Genomic DNA, 13,213 nt, shown 5'->3' on the forward strand with positions numbered 1-13,213 from the left:
TACAGAATTTGAAGGTATGGACTGTAAACAGCTCTTAGAGATCCAAGCAGACTTCCTGAGTGAACCACTGAGCATGTGTATGTTTTAGTGACCATCATGAGAGATGTTTTATTCTTTTTTGAAATAAAGAAGATGAAAGCGACCTTGATGAAGGAAGCCATCATCATTAAGGAAGCACAGCACTTGGAACACAGGCGGGTTCACGTGAGGTTCAGGAACTGTGGATTGGAGGATGGAACATCACGGACTTCTAGATGTACATTAAGATATCTCTATGATCAAGATGAATTTTTTTCACCACCTGTTTTTTTGCTTTTTCACCACAAATGCACAGCTGTGTAGTGTCTCATTCCTTTTCATCCTCTCGTCATGTCAGCATGAGACATGGTGAATGGAACAAATATAAATAAATAAAGGCTTTCACTCGAGGGTCAGAAGTCGAGTAGGAGCTCTGAAGGATTTTTGAAGCATGATTCAAGCACATGAGACAGAAAGCAGGAAAAATAATACAGCTCTTGAACATCTATCTATCTATCTATCTATCTATCTATCTATCTATCTATCTATCTATCTATCTATCTATCTATCTATCTATCTATCTATCTATCTATCTGATGAAGTTTAGGAGATTCGCCTTTAAATGGGATTCGCCTGCTTTTGCATCACATTTAAATGGACATTTAGCTACGCCCACCAAATACTATAAAAGGTAAAGCTTGCAGTAATGCAGCTCATCCACACTAAATCCTCATCCTCCTCATTTTATAGGAGCAAGATGGAGACGAACCAGATCGTATCTTTTATAAATATACCTGCAGAAATAAAGACACTTTAGATGCTGAGATTATTTTAATCAAACATATAAGAATTCCAACTGCACGCTGCGTTTAAGGGGGCCAAGCACTTCCTGGACACAAGCCTTTAGTTCCTGTTTGCATATAATAAAATTACACTTTTCATATATAAAGTATTAATTTTCATATATAAACTTTAGTTTAATACACTAGTTTTGTGCTAATTAAACAAACTGCAGCATTAAAACATCGAGCAAACTCGGCTCATGAGTAACTCCAAACAAATAAGAAATGTTGGGATAATAAACTCTTTAACTATTTTGTGGAACGATAAAAGGAAACAATTTAATGTTTATATGAAACACTACAAGATGTAAACAACAACAAGAAGTAAACTGCTAACATGCTAACTGGATTGTTCTGCTAGCTCAGAGAGAAGGACTGGATCATTTGTACAGTGTAGAATCCTTCGTTCTCAGGTCAAGACCTCTTTCTGTGTTGCTGTATAAAACAAGCCCATGTAGCGCTTTCAGCTTCCTGCTTTTTTTTTGTGGTAAGTTTTAATCTTGAGTGGTGGCGTACGAATGAAACTTTCTTCCCTGATTCCTTATTTGCTCCAAGGAGAATAAATTAGGCTGCTAATGTGTTTGGAAATGTGATGCGTTTGCAGTTATTTGTCCCTTGCTGCCATCGTTGTTGTTTTTAATTTCATTTACTTCAAGAGAGGAACAATTAAAAAAATAAGACAGAGTGCTAGCCATCACACCAGCCGAGTCGTCTTCCTGGATGCACGGTTCATGAAATAAATACATTTATTTCTTTGAAATTAATTTATTTTGAAAATTTGAACAAAAATATTTTTTTTCAATAATATTAATGTGTCTAACTGTCATGACTCAGCCCGGACTTTGGCCACGTGCAGTTGTTTGTTTATGTTCCTCGTCACGTGTCCGCCCCGCCTTCGTCTGCTCCTCCCTGTCTACACACCTGTTTCCTATTGTGATCACCGTGTCTATTTAACTGTGCCACGTTGCCTTGTGCATCACAGAATCTACTGTTTTCTTTGTCCTGTCTTTAGTCCGTGTGTTGTTTCATGTCATTTTTGTTATTAAACCCATAACACCACACAACCTTCAACTGAAATATTCCTGCAGTGCTCACTCTCTCTCTCTCTCTCTCTCTCTCTCTCTCTCTCTCTCACACACACACACACACACACACACACACACACACACACACACACACACACACACACACACACACACACACACACACACACGCACACACACTGCAGTTTGTTTGTACAGTTAGTGTGTATTGGGAGTCTCCACTAGGAAAAAAATGTCTGTGATGGAGAGTGTAATGGAGTGAGTGATGGAACTGTGTGATGAGAGTGTGTGATGTAGAGTGTGAAAAGAGTGTGATGAGAGTGTGCGTGGGAGTGTGTGATGGAGTGTGTGATGAAATATATTATGGAGTGTAAGATGGAGATTATGATGAGTGTGTAATGAAGTGTGTTGGAAAGCGTGATATAGAGTGTAATAGTGTTGTGATGGAGTGTGTGATGAAGTGTGGTGGAGAGTGTGATGCAGTGTGATAGAGAGTGTGATGAAGAATGTGTTTAAGTGCGTGATGGAGATTGTGAAGGAGAGTATGATGGAATGTGTGATGGAGAGTGTGATGGAGAGTGTGATGGAGAGTGTGATGGAGAGTGTGATGGAGAGTGTGATGGAAAGTGTGATGGAGAGTGTGATGGAGTGTGTGATGGAGTGTGTGTTGGAGAGTGTGATGGAGTGTGTGATGGAGAGTGTGATGGAGTGTGTGATGGAGAGTGTGATGGAGAGTATGATGGAATGTGATGGAGAGTATGATGGAGAGTGTGATGGAGAGTGTAATGGAGTGTGTGATGGAGAGTGTGATGGAAAGTGTGATGGAGAGTGTGATGGAGTGTGTGATGGAGAGTGTGGTGGAGAGTATGATGGAGAGTGTGATGGAGAGTGTAATGGAGTGTGTGATGGAGAGTGTGATGGAGTGTGTGATGGAGAGTGTGATGGAAAGTGTGATGGAGAGTGTGATGGAGTGTGTGATGGAGAGTGTGGTGGAGAGTATGATGGAGAGTGTGATGGAGAGTGTAATGGAGTGTGTGATGGAGAGTGTGATGGAAAGTGTGATGGAGAGTGTGATGGAGAGTGTGATGGAGTGTGTGATGGAGAGTGTGATGGAGAGTGTGATGGAGTGTGATGGAGAGTGATGGAGTGTGATAGAGAGTATGATGAAGAATGTGATTAAGTGTGTGATGGAGACTGTGATGGAGAGTATGATGGAGAGTGTAATGGAGAGTGTGATAGAGAGTGTGATGGAGTGTGATAGAGAGTGTGATGGAGTGTGCGATGGAGAGTTTGATGGAGTGTGATGGAGAGTGTGATGGAGTGTGTGATGGAGAGTTTGATGGAGTGTGATGGAGAGTGTGATGGAGTGTGTGATGGAGAGTTTGATGGAGTGTGATGGAGAGAGTGACGGAGTGTGATGGAGAGTGTGATGGAGTGTGTAATGGAGAGTGTGATGGAAAGTGTAATGGAGAGTGTGATGGAGTGTGATGGAGTGTGATGGAGATTCTACTAGTACAAAGGAAGCTGTGTTAAATCTGAATGGCAAGCTGTTCCTGGGATATGACTCACTTCCTGTTTTCAGGTGAAAATGAACTCCAAGCTTGTTTCACACAGGAAAAGAAAGAACTTTTGCTTTGGCAAAGAGAACAACTGTGTCAGTATCATGATGTCTAAATCTTTATTCATTCTACACATCTACAAGAGTTTATATCTCTTTATTTATTGCTGTGTGTTAACCGTGTTGTCTGAGTGAACCAGCGAGAGCTCGAGACTTTACAGCTCTGTCCATGTGGCTGATATGAGCTGAAGGTTTACTTTAGTGAGTCCTCTTTTGTGTAACTCTAGACTAGTGGGATAATTAATTGTCTACACTCATGTTTTTGCTTTTGTTTGTTTTCACCAGAATGTATTGTTTAATTAATACTAATATGTATTGTTATATATATATATATATATATATATATATATATATATATATATATATATATATATATATATATATATATATATTTTAACTAACCCTATCTGGCAGTATTTTCCACACTGTGCAGTGATTTGTTCGATTTACTTTGCAGATTTTCCACTAAGTGCCAGTGTTTTTGTTCATTTAATGAAGAGGGGAAATAATTAGCAGCACTTCAGTGGGCTTCATTGTTCAAAGAGAAATAATAATAACAAATAAAGGGAAAGGAAAGAAAGAGTGAGTAGGATGTAGCATGGCAATATCCACATCCTACACAGTCGACTGTGTGTGTGTGTGTGTGTGTGTGTGTGTGTGTGTGTGTGTGTGTGTGTGTGTGTGATGGTTTGCAGATGATCTACTGTACATATCCCATGGTGCTGAAGTGCTTCCTGATAAACGCATTACTTCACTTACCGTTAGATACACAGTGACCGTATGGTTTCTCGCTTTCTTCTCTACAACTTTTGAAGAATTTGGCCATTTTTGTCCACACAGGCTGCTCAGGTACTTGTTCAGTCTCTTGTCATTTCTAGACTGGATTACTGCAATGCACTGCTGGCAGGTCTACCTATGAACGCAATCCGTCCTCTGCAGATGATCCAAAATGCAGCTGCCAGCTTGTTTTCAACCTGCCAAAGTTCTCGCAAACCACCCCGCTGCTGCAATCTCTCCACTGGCTTCCGGTAGCTGCACGCATCAGATTCAAAACACTGATGCTGGCCTACAAAGCCAAAAATGGACCAGCCCCCTCTTACCTCAAAGCCCTCATCATTCCTTGCACTGCACCCCGCAACCTCCAATCTACCAGCACTGCTCGAATGGTTCCACCATCTCTCAGGGTAAGAGGCAAGTTTACTACAAGACTCTTCTCTGTTCTGGCACCAAGGTGGTGGAATGAACTTCCCCTAGAGGTCCGGACAGCTGAGTCACTGGCTATTTTCAAGCGGCAGTTGAAGACCTACTTACTCAGGAAACACTTCAACTAGCACTTCTTTCCTTATCTTTTGCATTATTTAAAAAAAAAACACTTTTTCATTGTAACTTTGAACAAATGTTTTAAACTCATGGTATCTTAAGTATGTAACCTAGTGAGCCAGCATTAATGTATTCAATGCTAGAGATTTAAGCACTTATGTACGTCGCTCTGGCTAAGGGTGTCTGCCAAATGCTGTAAATGTAAATGTAAATGTATGCACACATGCACACACACACACACACACACATGCACACACACACACACACATGCACACACACACACACATGCACACACACACACACACACACATGCACACACACACACACACATGCACACACACATGCACACACACACACACACACACACCAGGAACACCCACAACAACACAAAGGCACACACACACACAACACACAAAAAAAAAAAAACGAGAGTAACCAAAAAAGAAAAATTAAAAAAAAACCACATACATAAATACACATGACACAAAAAAAAACAAAACACAAATGAAAACACCCAAAAAAAAAACACAACATACAAAACAAACAACACAACACACACACCAAACACACAAATCAACAAACACACACACAAACACCCACACACACACACAGCCAAACACATAAACACACACACATATGAGCACACACACCCACACAAACACACCACACACACACACACACACACACACACACACACACACACTCACACACACACACACACATGTGCACACACACACACACACACACACACATGCACACTCACACACACGCACACACACACACACTCACTCACAAACACACACACACACACACACATGCACACTCACACACACGCACACACACACACTCACTCACAAACACAAACACACACACACGCACACACACACACTCACTCACAAACACACACACACACACACGCACACACTCACACACACACACACACACACACACACACACACACACAGTGTGCACTGTGGATAAATCAGCTATCATACGTTAAGACCAGTGTTGTATAAAGTACTAGAAAGCAATACTTGAGTAAAAGTACAAGTATCGTACTAGAGTCTTGAAACAAATCAGTCTTGAATCAAATCAGTTCATGTATGTGTGCATTCTCTACAAACCGTGTGTCCAATGAATGCAGTCATTAATAAAAAAAATATTCACAGGACAAAGACCAAATCAATAAATGTTATTTTTATTTAGTATTGTATGGATTGTTTGCATTAATATTTTGTTTGTGCTACAACTCTGGTAATAAGAATAGTGAAATTTCACTGCTTTTGGTTGCCGTATTTACAGCTTTCAGCCGATTAACGTTATACCTCCAGCTCTGACCGCGCGTGCACGCTGCGCGTGCCTGTGCTTCTCCGTAGAGCGTGCGTACGTGCGTAATGCAATCTAGGAGCAGTGATCCTAGTGAGCAGTCACACACATTTCTTTTGATTTTATTTTGTAGTAACGAGTAACAAAGATGCTTAGTGGAAATATAACAGAGTAAAAGTATACATTTTATCTAGGAAATGTAGTGGCGTAAAAGTGAAAGTTGACATAAATTTAAATAGCGAAGTAAAGTACAGATACGTGAGATTTCTACTTAAGTACAGTAACGAAGTATTTGTACTTCGTTACATTACAACACTGGTTAAGACAAAAAAAACAGACAAATTAAAGAAATCTTTCATCTGCTGAAGTTTTTTGTAAGCAGAAATGTGTCTGTGTGAGTCTCCAGGGAAGGAGTCTCCAGTGTCAGTGCTTTTCAGACATATTCAGGACAGAGGAGTTTCTCTGGGATTAAAAATGCTTTGCCTCGTTAAAGAGAGAAAAACAGACAAACAGGCAATTACAGCATCTTAATGTTAAATGTGAGTAGAAACAGATACATTTTTTTATCTGATTGTTGACAAAATGATGTGGTGATACACACACACACACACACACACACACACACACACACACACACACACACACACACACACACACACACACACACACACACACACACACACAGCACATTATACTTAACACATTGCTATACTTATATATACTCTAGAGTAAGTCCTTGGTGCTATATGTTTTAAATGGGGATGTACACCGTGTGTAAGGGTTCGAAGGTGAAGGAATGCAGTCTGTTCGGTTTGCACTTGATTTTGAACAGAATGATGTAGTTAATGGTGTGTGAGTTCCTGTGTGAACACTGTGGATGCATGTATTATGCTAATGTTACCTCAGGAATGGAACTTCTCTCCCATTCATTTCTCCATGGACGGATTATCCAGTGACCTTCACTCTCTCTCTCTCTCTCTCTCTCTCTCTCTCTCTCTCTCTCTCTCTCTCTCTCTCTCTCTCTCTCTCTATCTCTCACACACACACACACACACACACACACACACACACACACACACACACACACACACACACACACACACACACATTTTCTTGTCACAATGTGAATATCATTTCTTGTATGATTTCTCTTCTTCTTTTTCATTTCAATTTTCCGCCGCTGCTCCGATTACGTCTGAAGTCTATGTTTGATCTGATGATATGTCTGATCCACCGCCTCAAGTGTCTTCTTCGTCCTTCTCAAGCCTTACTGCTTTTTGTTTTTTTTATTGTTGTTGTTTTTATTTTCCCTCCTTGGGTTGTGTTAAAGTGTTTGTGTGTGTCGTGTGAGTCTTCGCCTAAAGCTGCCACATCCGTCTCGTGTTGACAAGAGGAGAAATTAATTAGATGAGGAATTGGAGTGACATGCAGGAAGACTTTGAGTGAACATGATACTGAATAACACAAGATGGCTAGTTAGGTAGCTAATTAGGGTTTGAGATGAATAACATGTGTAAATCTCCACATCGAGTGTCTTCATGTGAACTTCTCTTGGGAATCTGATGGTACACCTGTTGTGTGAGAAAGTGCATACTGTAACTGTTACTTCCACACCTTGATGAGACCCCAACATGGACACTGGTTAAAACATTAGAGGACTGCAAGTTCAGACTGTTTTGTGATACAAGAAGTAAAGGTCTTGTCCCTGGAAGCACGTTTATGGCCTATGATGAACACTTTGCCTCTAGATGGCAACTAAGTAATGTTTTAGCATTGATATGGTGTATTAAACTCACTGGTGTTCTCATTAGTGTCCCTAGTGGTGTTCTCATTAGTGTCCCTAGTGGTGTTCTCATTAGTGTCCCTAGTGGTGTTCTCATTGGTGTTCTTATTGGTGTCCCTAGTGGTGTTCTCATTAGTGTCCCTAGTGGTGTTCTTATTGGTCTCCCTAGTGGTGTTCTCATTAGTGTTCCTAGTGGTGTTCTCTTTGGTGTTCTCATTGGTGTTCTCACTGGTGTTCTCATTGCTGTCCCTAGTGGAGTTCTCATTGGTGTTCTCACTTGTGTTCTCATTGGTGTCCCTAGTGGTGTTCTCATTGGTGTTCTCATTGAGGTCTCCATTGGAGTTCTCATTGGTGTTCTCACTGGTGTTCTTACTGGTGTTCTCATTGGTGTTCTCATTGGTGTTCTGACTGGTGTTCTCATTGGTGTTCTCATTGGCGTCCCTAGTGGTGTTCTCATTGGTGTCCCTAGTGGTGTTCTCATTGGTGTCCCTAGTGGTGTTCTCATTGGTGTCCCTAGTGGTGTTCTTATTGGTGTTCTCACTTGTGTCCTTAGTGGTGTTCTCATTGGTGTCCCTAGTGGTGTTCTCATTGGTGTGCTCATTGGTGTTCTCACCGGAGTTCTCACTCGTGTTCTCATTGGTGTTCTCACCGGTGTTCTCATTGGTGTTCTCACCGGTGTTCTTATTGGTATTCTGACTGGTGTTCTCATTGGTGTCCCTAGTGGTGTTCTCATTGGTGTTCTCATTGAGGTCTCCATTGGTGTTCTCATTGGTGTTCTCAATGGTGTTCTCATTGGTGTTCTCAATGGTGTTCTCACTGGTGTCCCTAGTGGTGTTCTCATTGGTGTGCTCATTGGTGTTCTCACCGGAGTTCTCACTCGTGTTCTCATTGGTGTTCTCACCGGTGTTCTCATTGGTGTTCTCACCGGTGTTCTTATTGGTATTCTGACTGGTGTTCTCATTGGTGTCCCTACTGGTGTTCTCATTGGTGTCCCTAGTGGTGTTCTCATTGGTGTTCTCATTGAGGTCTCCATTGGTGTTCTCATTGGTGTTCTCAATGGTGTTCTCAATGGTGTTCTCATTGGTGTTCTCACTGGTGTCCCTAGTGGTGTTCTCATTGGTGTTCTCACTTGGTCCTTAGTGGTGTTGAGAATAATTGCATACAACAATCTTTTCTGGTAATGTTGCACACACACACACACACACACACACACACACACACACACACACACACACACACACACACACACACACACACACGCACCCAACACATGGACACACTCTTGTCCCTACCATAATTAGCCTTACCACAGGTGGCCCTGCCATAAGCATTCTTTTTGTTACCAACTATAGGAACTAAGGGAAGTATAGGTTTATATCCCTATAAGGTCTGACTTCACTGGGGCAACTGAGAGGTCACTTAAACATAGATGCTCACACATACCAACACACACTCACTACACCCTCCCTTTTCTTGGACGACTATATATTCCTGCTTTTCCTAATAAACTTTGGAACTTCTCTTTGAAAGACTGACTCGTGTGTGTTTCATTGAGACTTCCCCAAGGCCTTGTGGAGAACAGAAACCAAGCAGATGTGCGAGAGGCTGAATTTTAGGTTACCCTGCCCAGGTGGCAGATGAAAAGAGGGTTACCCTGTCCAAGCGATGGATGAGAATTCCTTACAGGTGTTCTCATTGGTGTTCTCATTGGTGTTCTCATTGGTGTTCTCACTGGTGTTCTCATTGGTGTTCTCATTGGTGTTCTCACTGGTGTTCTCATTGGTGTTCTCATTGGTGTTCTCATTGGTGTTCTCACTGGTGTTCTCATTGGTGTTCTCACTGGTGTTCTCACTGGTGTTCTCATTGGTGTTCTCATTGGTGTTCTCACTGGTGTTCTCATTGGTGTTCTCATTGGTGTTCTCACTGGTGTTCTCATTGGTGTTCCTAGTGGTTTTCTCATTGGTGTTCTCACTGGTGTTCTCATTGGTGTCCCTAGTGGTTTTCTCATTGGTGTTCTCACTGGTGTTCTCATTGGTGTCCCTAGTGGTGTTCTTATTGGTGTTCTCACTGGTGTTCTCATTGGTGTCCCTAGTGGTTTTCTCATTGGTGTTCTCACTGGTGTTCTCATTGGTATCACTAATGGCGTTCTCATTGAGGTCCCTATTGGTATTCTCATTGGTGTTCTTACACTGTATACCGTCAAACCCTTCAAGTTCAATCCTGTGTCCCTGTTTGTAACCTGCATGTAAATCAAAGTCAGCAATTTTTATAGAATCAGGGAACGAAGTGATACAAGGCTACTAGATGAGATACACACAGATGTAAATAATTTGTTTGTAAAAAGCCTCCACATAACGCAAAAAAGTTGCTTTGATGTGGCACTTCAGTGAACACATCTCATTTGTCCTCGATTCTTTGCCTCAGTTCTCAGCTTCACCCTCTGAGGAAGCGAGGAAAAGATGTGACTCAAGAACATAATTATTTGTAAAATAGTGATAAAATGCCATTTCCTATTGGCTGGATGATCCATAATGTCAATGTTCAGTAAGAAACACTTCACAGACTATCACACACACATTTTATGCCCTTTTTGGAGATCAGTCAGGGCTGGAAATGCAAAATTACATTTGGAAAATGTAACTTTTTATCCGGTAAATGGTACAGTTTAAAACCTCCTCTCTTTCACTCTCTCTCTTGTCTTGTCGCTTTTTTACCCTCGTTTCCTCAGCCAAGCGTCTCCCACATGCTGAGCACCATGAGAGAGGTGTGTTAGGAGGAAAAGAATGAACGAAGGAAGAAAAGAACAGATTTCTCACCCTTGTCTGTCAGTGACAAGAAGACAAGTGGCTTTTTTTCTAAGATAAGAACAGTCACTCTTCTCTCTATGTCTCTTTATCTCTTTGATTTTCTCGCTCTGTCTCTTCATGCCTCATCGATTCTCTTTTATTGCTGTATTTTCTTTTGAGAGATGAAGTCAGGGTGGGAATGTGACAAAGACTGCTTCTCATTTATTTTTATAAATTGCACCATCTTGTTTCATTCTCTTTGCTTCTTAGCTCTGCCTTCTGAACAAACCAGTAAGTTATGACCAGAAAGGAAAAAACGGGGCACAATTAATGAAATGAAGAGATGGTCTTGAGGGACTACCAGAAGAGGAGCTAAGATCAGGGATGCACTGAAGATATTTCATTTTCCATGCTTCACTTCAAGATGATCTAGTGAGATTGTAGGGATCAAATCTTGAGGATATCTGCCACACAAGCCTGGGTCTGGAGCTCTGCCAAAACATGGCCCCATAATCTCAACTAGCCAGACTCATCCCAGCCAGTATGGTGTGCCGATTTAGTATGTTGATGTATTTTCTGAGGGTCACAGTGGCTTACTGGTAGCACATTTGCCTCAGATCTGGCATTTTGACCTGAGGGTTTGAGTCCCGCCTTCACCTTGTGTTCACAGACTTTGTGGGTTTCCTCCAGGTACTCTGTATTCTCCACTCAGTTCAAAGCCATGATGTGCTGATTGGCATCTCTAAAGTGTCCATAGTGTTTAAGTGTTTGTGTGATTGTATCCTCCGATGGCTTGGCACCATGTACCAGCTGTCCTAAGGCTCTAGGTTCCCCAGAACCCTGGGGTAGAAATCATGGATCGATGATGGATGGATTTAATTTTTAAACAGAAGCTCATGTCTTTATTTGTCATTCAGCTTGGCAAAAATTGATTGAAGGTAGTCATATGATCGTGTAACATGACTTTCGCCTTAAACTGCTGAATGATCCTGTGAAGATGTATTGTGCTCTCCACCTTCTCAGACCATCCACATTTATACTTTGTTCCCACTGACCAACTCACAGAATACCTTGTACATATATATAGAAAAAAGCCTATATATATATAACTTTGAAAGAGCAAAAAAGTGGACTGTTTAGGGAAGACTGAAGATTCTGTAAAAATCTACATTGAAATTAAAATAAAATTTGGCCACAGGATATCTGTTCATTCTTTTAGCAGGTTCAGGTGAAACCTAGTCCACTGGAAGGGTCTGATGGTGAAATGTTCTACCTGCAAGAGCACTGTGTTTACAACCAAGCCCTAACTAATGAGTCCCAGCCACAGGCTTTTGGATTTTGAAGGTGCGGTCTCCGTTGTTTGAAAGCCAATGTTGACATTTCAAATCACCAAAACAAACACACCAATACCCCAAATGGGTCCCACCCCTGTTTTGATAGCTCCGCCCAACAAATACACCAGACAAGTATAACCCAAGTATAACCCAGACAAGTTGACTGAGGGGATATTTTTATCAATAAATGAACACAATGAGTAATACTATGGTATTACAAATGTGTTTTTGTAGTACTGTGTGTTGTACTGTGAAAGGTTTAGCTCCATTTCACGTGGAAGACGTTCAGTTCTCTCCAGCGCTGGAAAGCTGATCCTATATTAACACGGGTCCTACTTCTTGCCTTATCGTAAGCCTTTCTTCACTTTCTTTCTTTGTTTTTATCCTCCATGGCAATGTTAAAATCGCTTTCTGCTAATGTTACACATGCGCACTGAACACTTTCTCTGCCCATATTGACAAGACCTGCCCCTTTTTGCTCATAGGCTACACGTTAGTTTTGTTTTTGTTTAGTTTGGCACCCCAACGCAGTTTTCTGAAGCATTTCTCTAACTACAGAGACCCCACCTTTAAGCAGTTAATTTTTTGTTGATGTTCGTGTTGGCTACGTACAGTAGGGTACTCCTATATAGATAATGAAGCATTGCAAAAAACAATATACTGTACTTACTGTTTTATTGGCACAGACACAGGTTTGGTGGTTATCCACAGAAGAAAACTAACCAGGGAGAAAAACAATGGACATGAAAACAAGCTTGAAACCGAATTTTCTTAACAACAACATGCTAATAGACCCAAAACGATAAGCAGTGGAAAATCAGACTGCCACCTTGTGAAGATGCAGCAACACGTGACTAATTTTGTTGGAGGAGGGACATAACTCTTGAAAAAAAAACCATAAACAAAACTGTTTGTGTGTGTGTGTGTGTGTGTGTGTGTGTGTGTGTGTGTGTGTGTGTGTGTGTGTGTGTGTAAAAACACATGAATGCATAATTAATGAGGCTAACATTAATATGGGATCTCTCTCTCTCTCTCTCTCTCTCTCTCTCTCTCTCTCTCTCTCTCTCTCTCTCTCTCTCTCTTCCCCATCCATCAGTGTTTAAACCCTAAAACCAACACTCATTTGGCTTTAGGTCAATGATG

At 41.3% G+C, this 13,213-nt stretch overlaps 1 protein-coding gene across 1 annotated transcript in view; it reads left to right on the forward strand.

Moving 5' to 3' along the window:
• LOC113635411 (zeta-sarcoglycan) overlaps positions 1 to 13,213 on the forward strand; it is a 128,298-nt gene that overhangs the window by 5,016 nt on the left and 110,069 nt on the right. The window lies entirely within an intron of this gene.

Source organism: Tachysurus fulvidraco, chromosome 7 (genome assembly GCF_022655615.1).
Source record: "Tachysurus fulvidraco isolate hzauxx_2018 chromosome 7, HZAU_PFXX_2.0, whole genome shotgun sequence".
Classification (NCBI taxonomy): domain Eukaryota; kingdom Metazoa; phylum Chordata; class Actinopteri; order Siluriformes; family Bagridae; genus Tachysurus; species Tachysurus fulvidraco.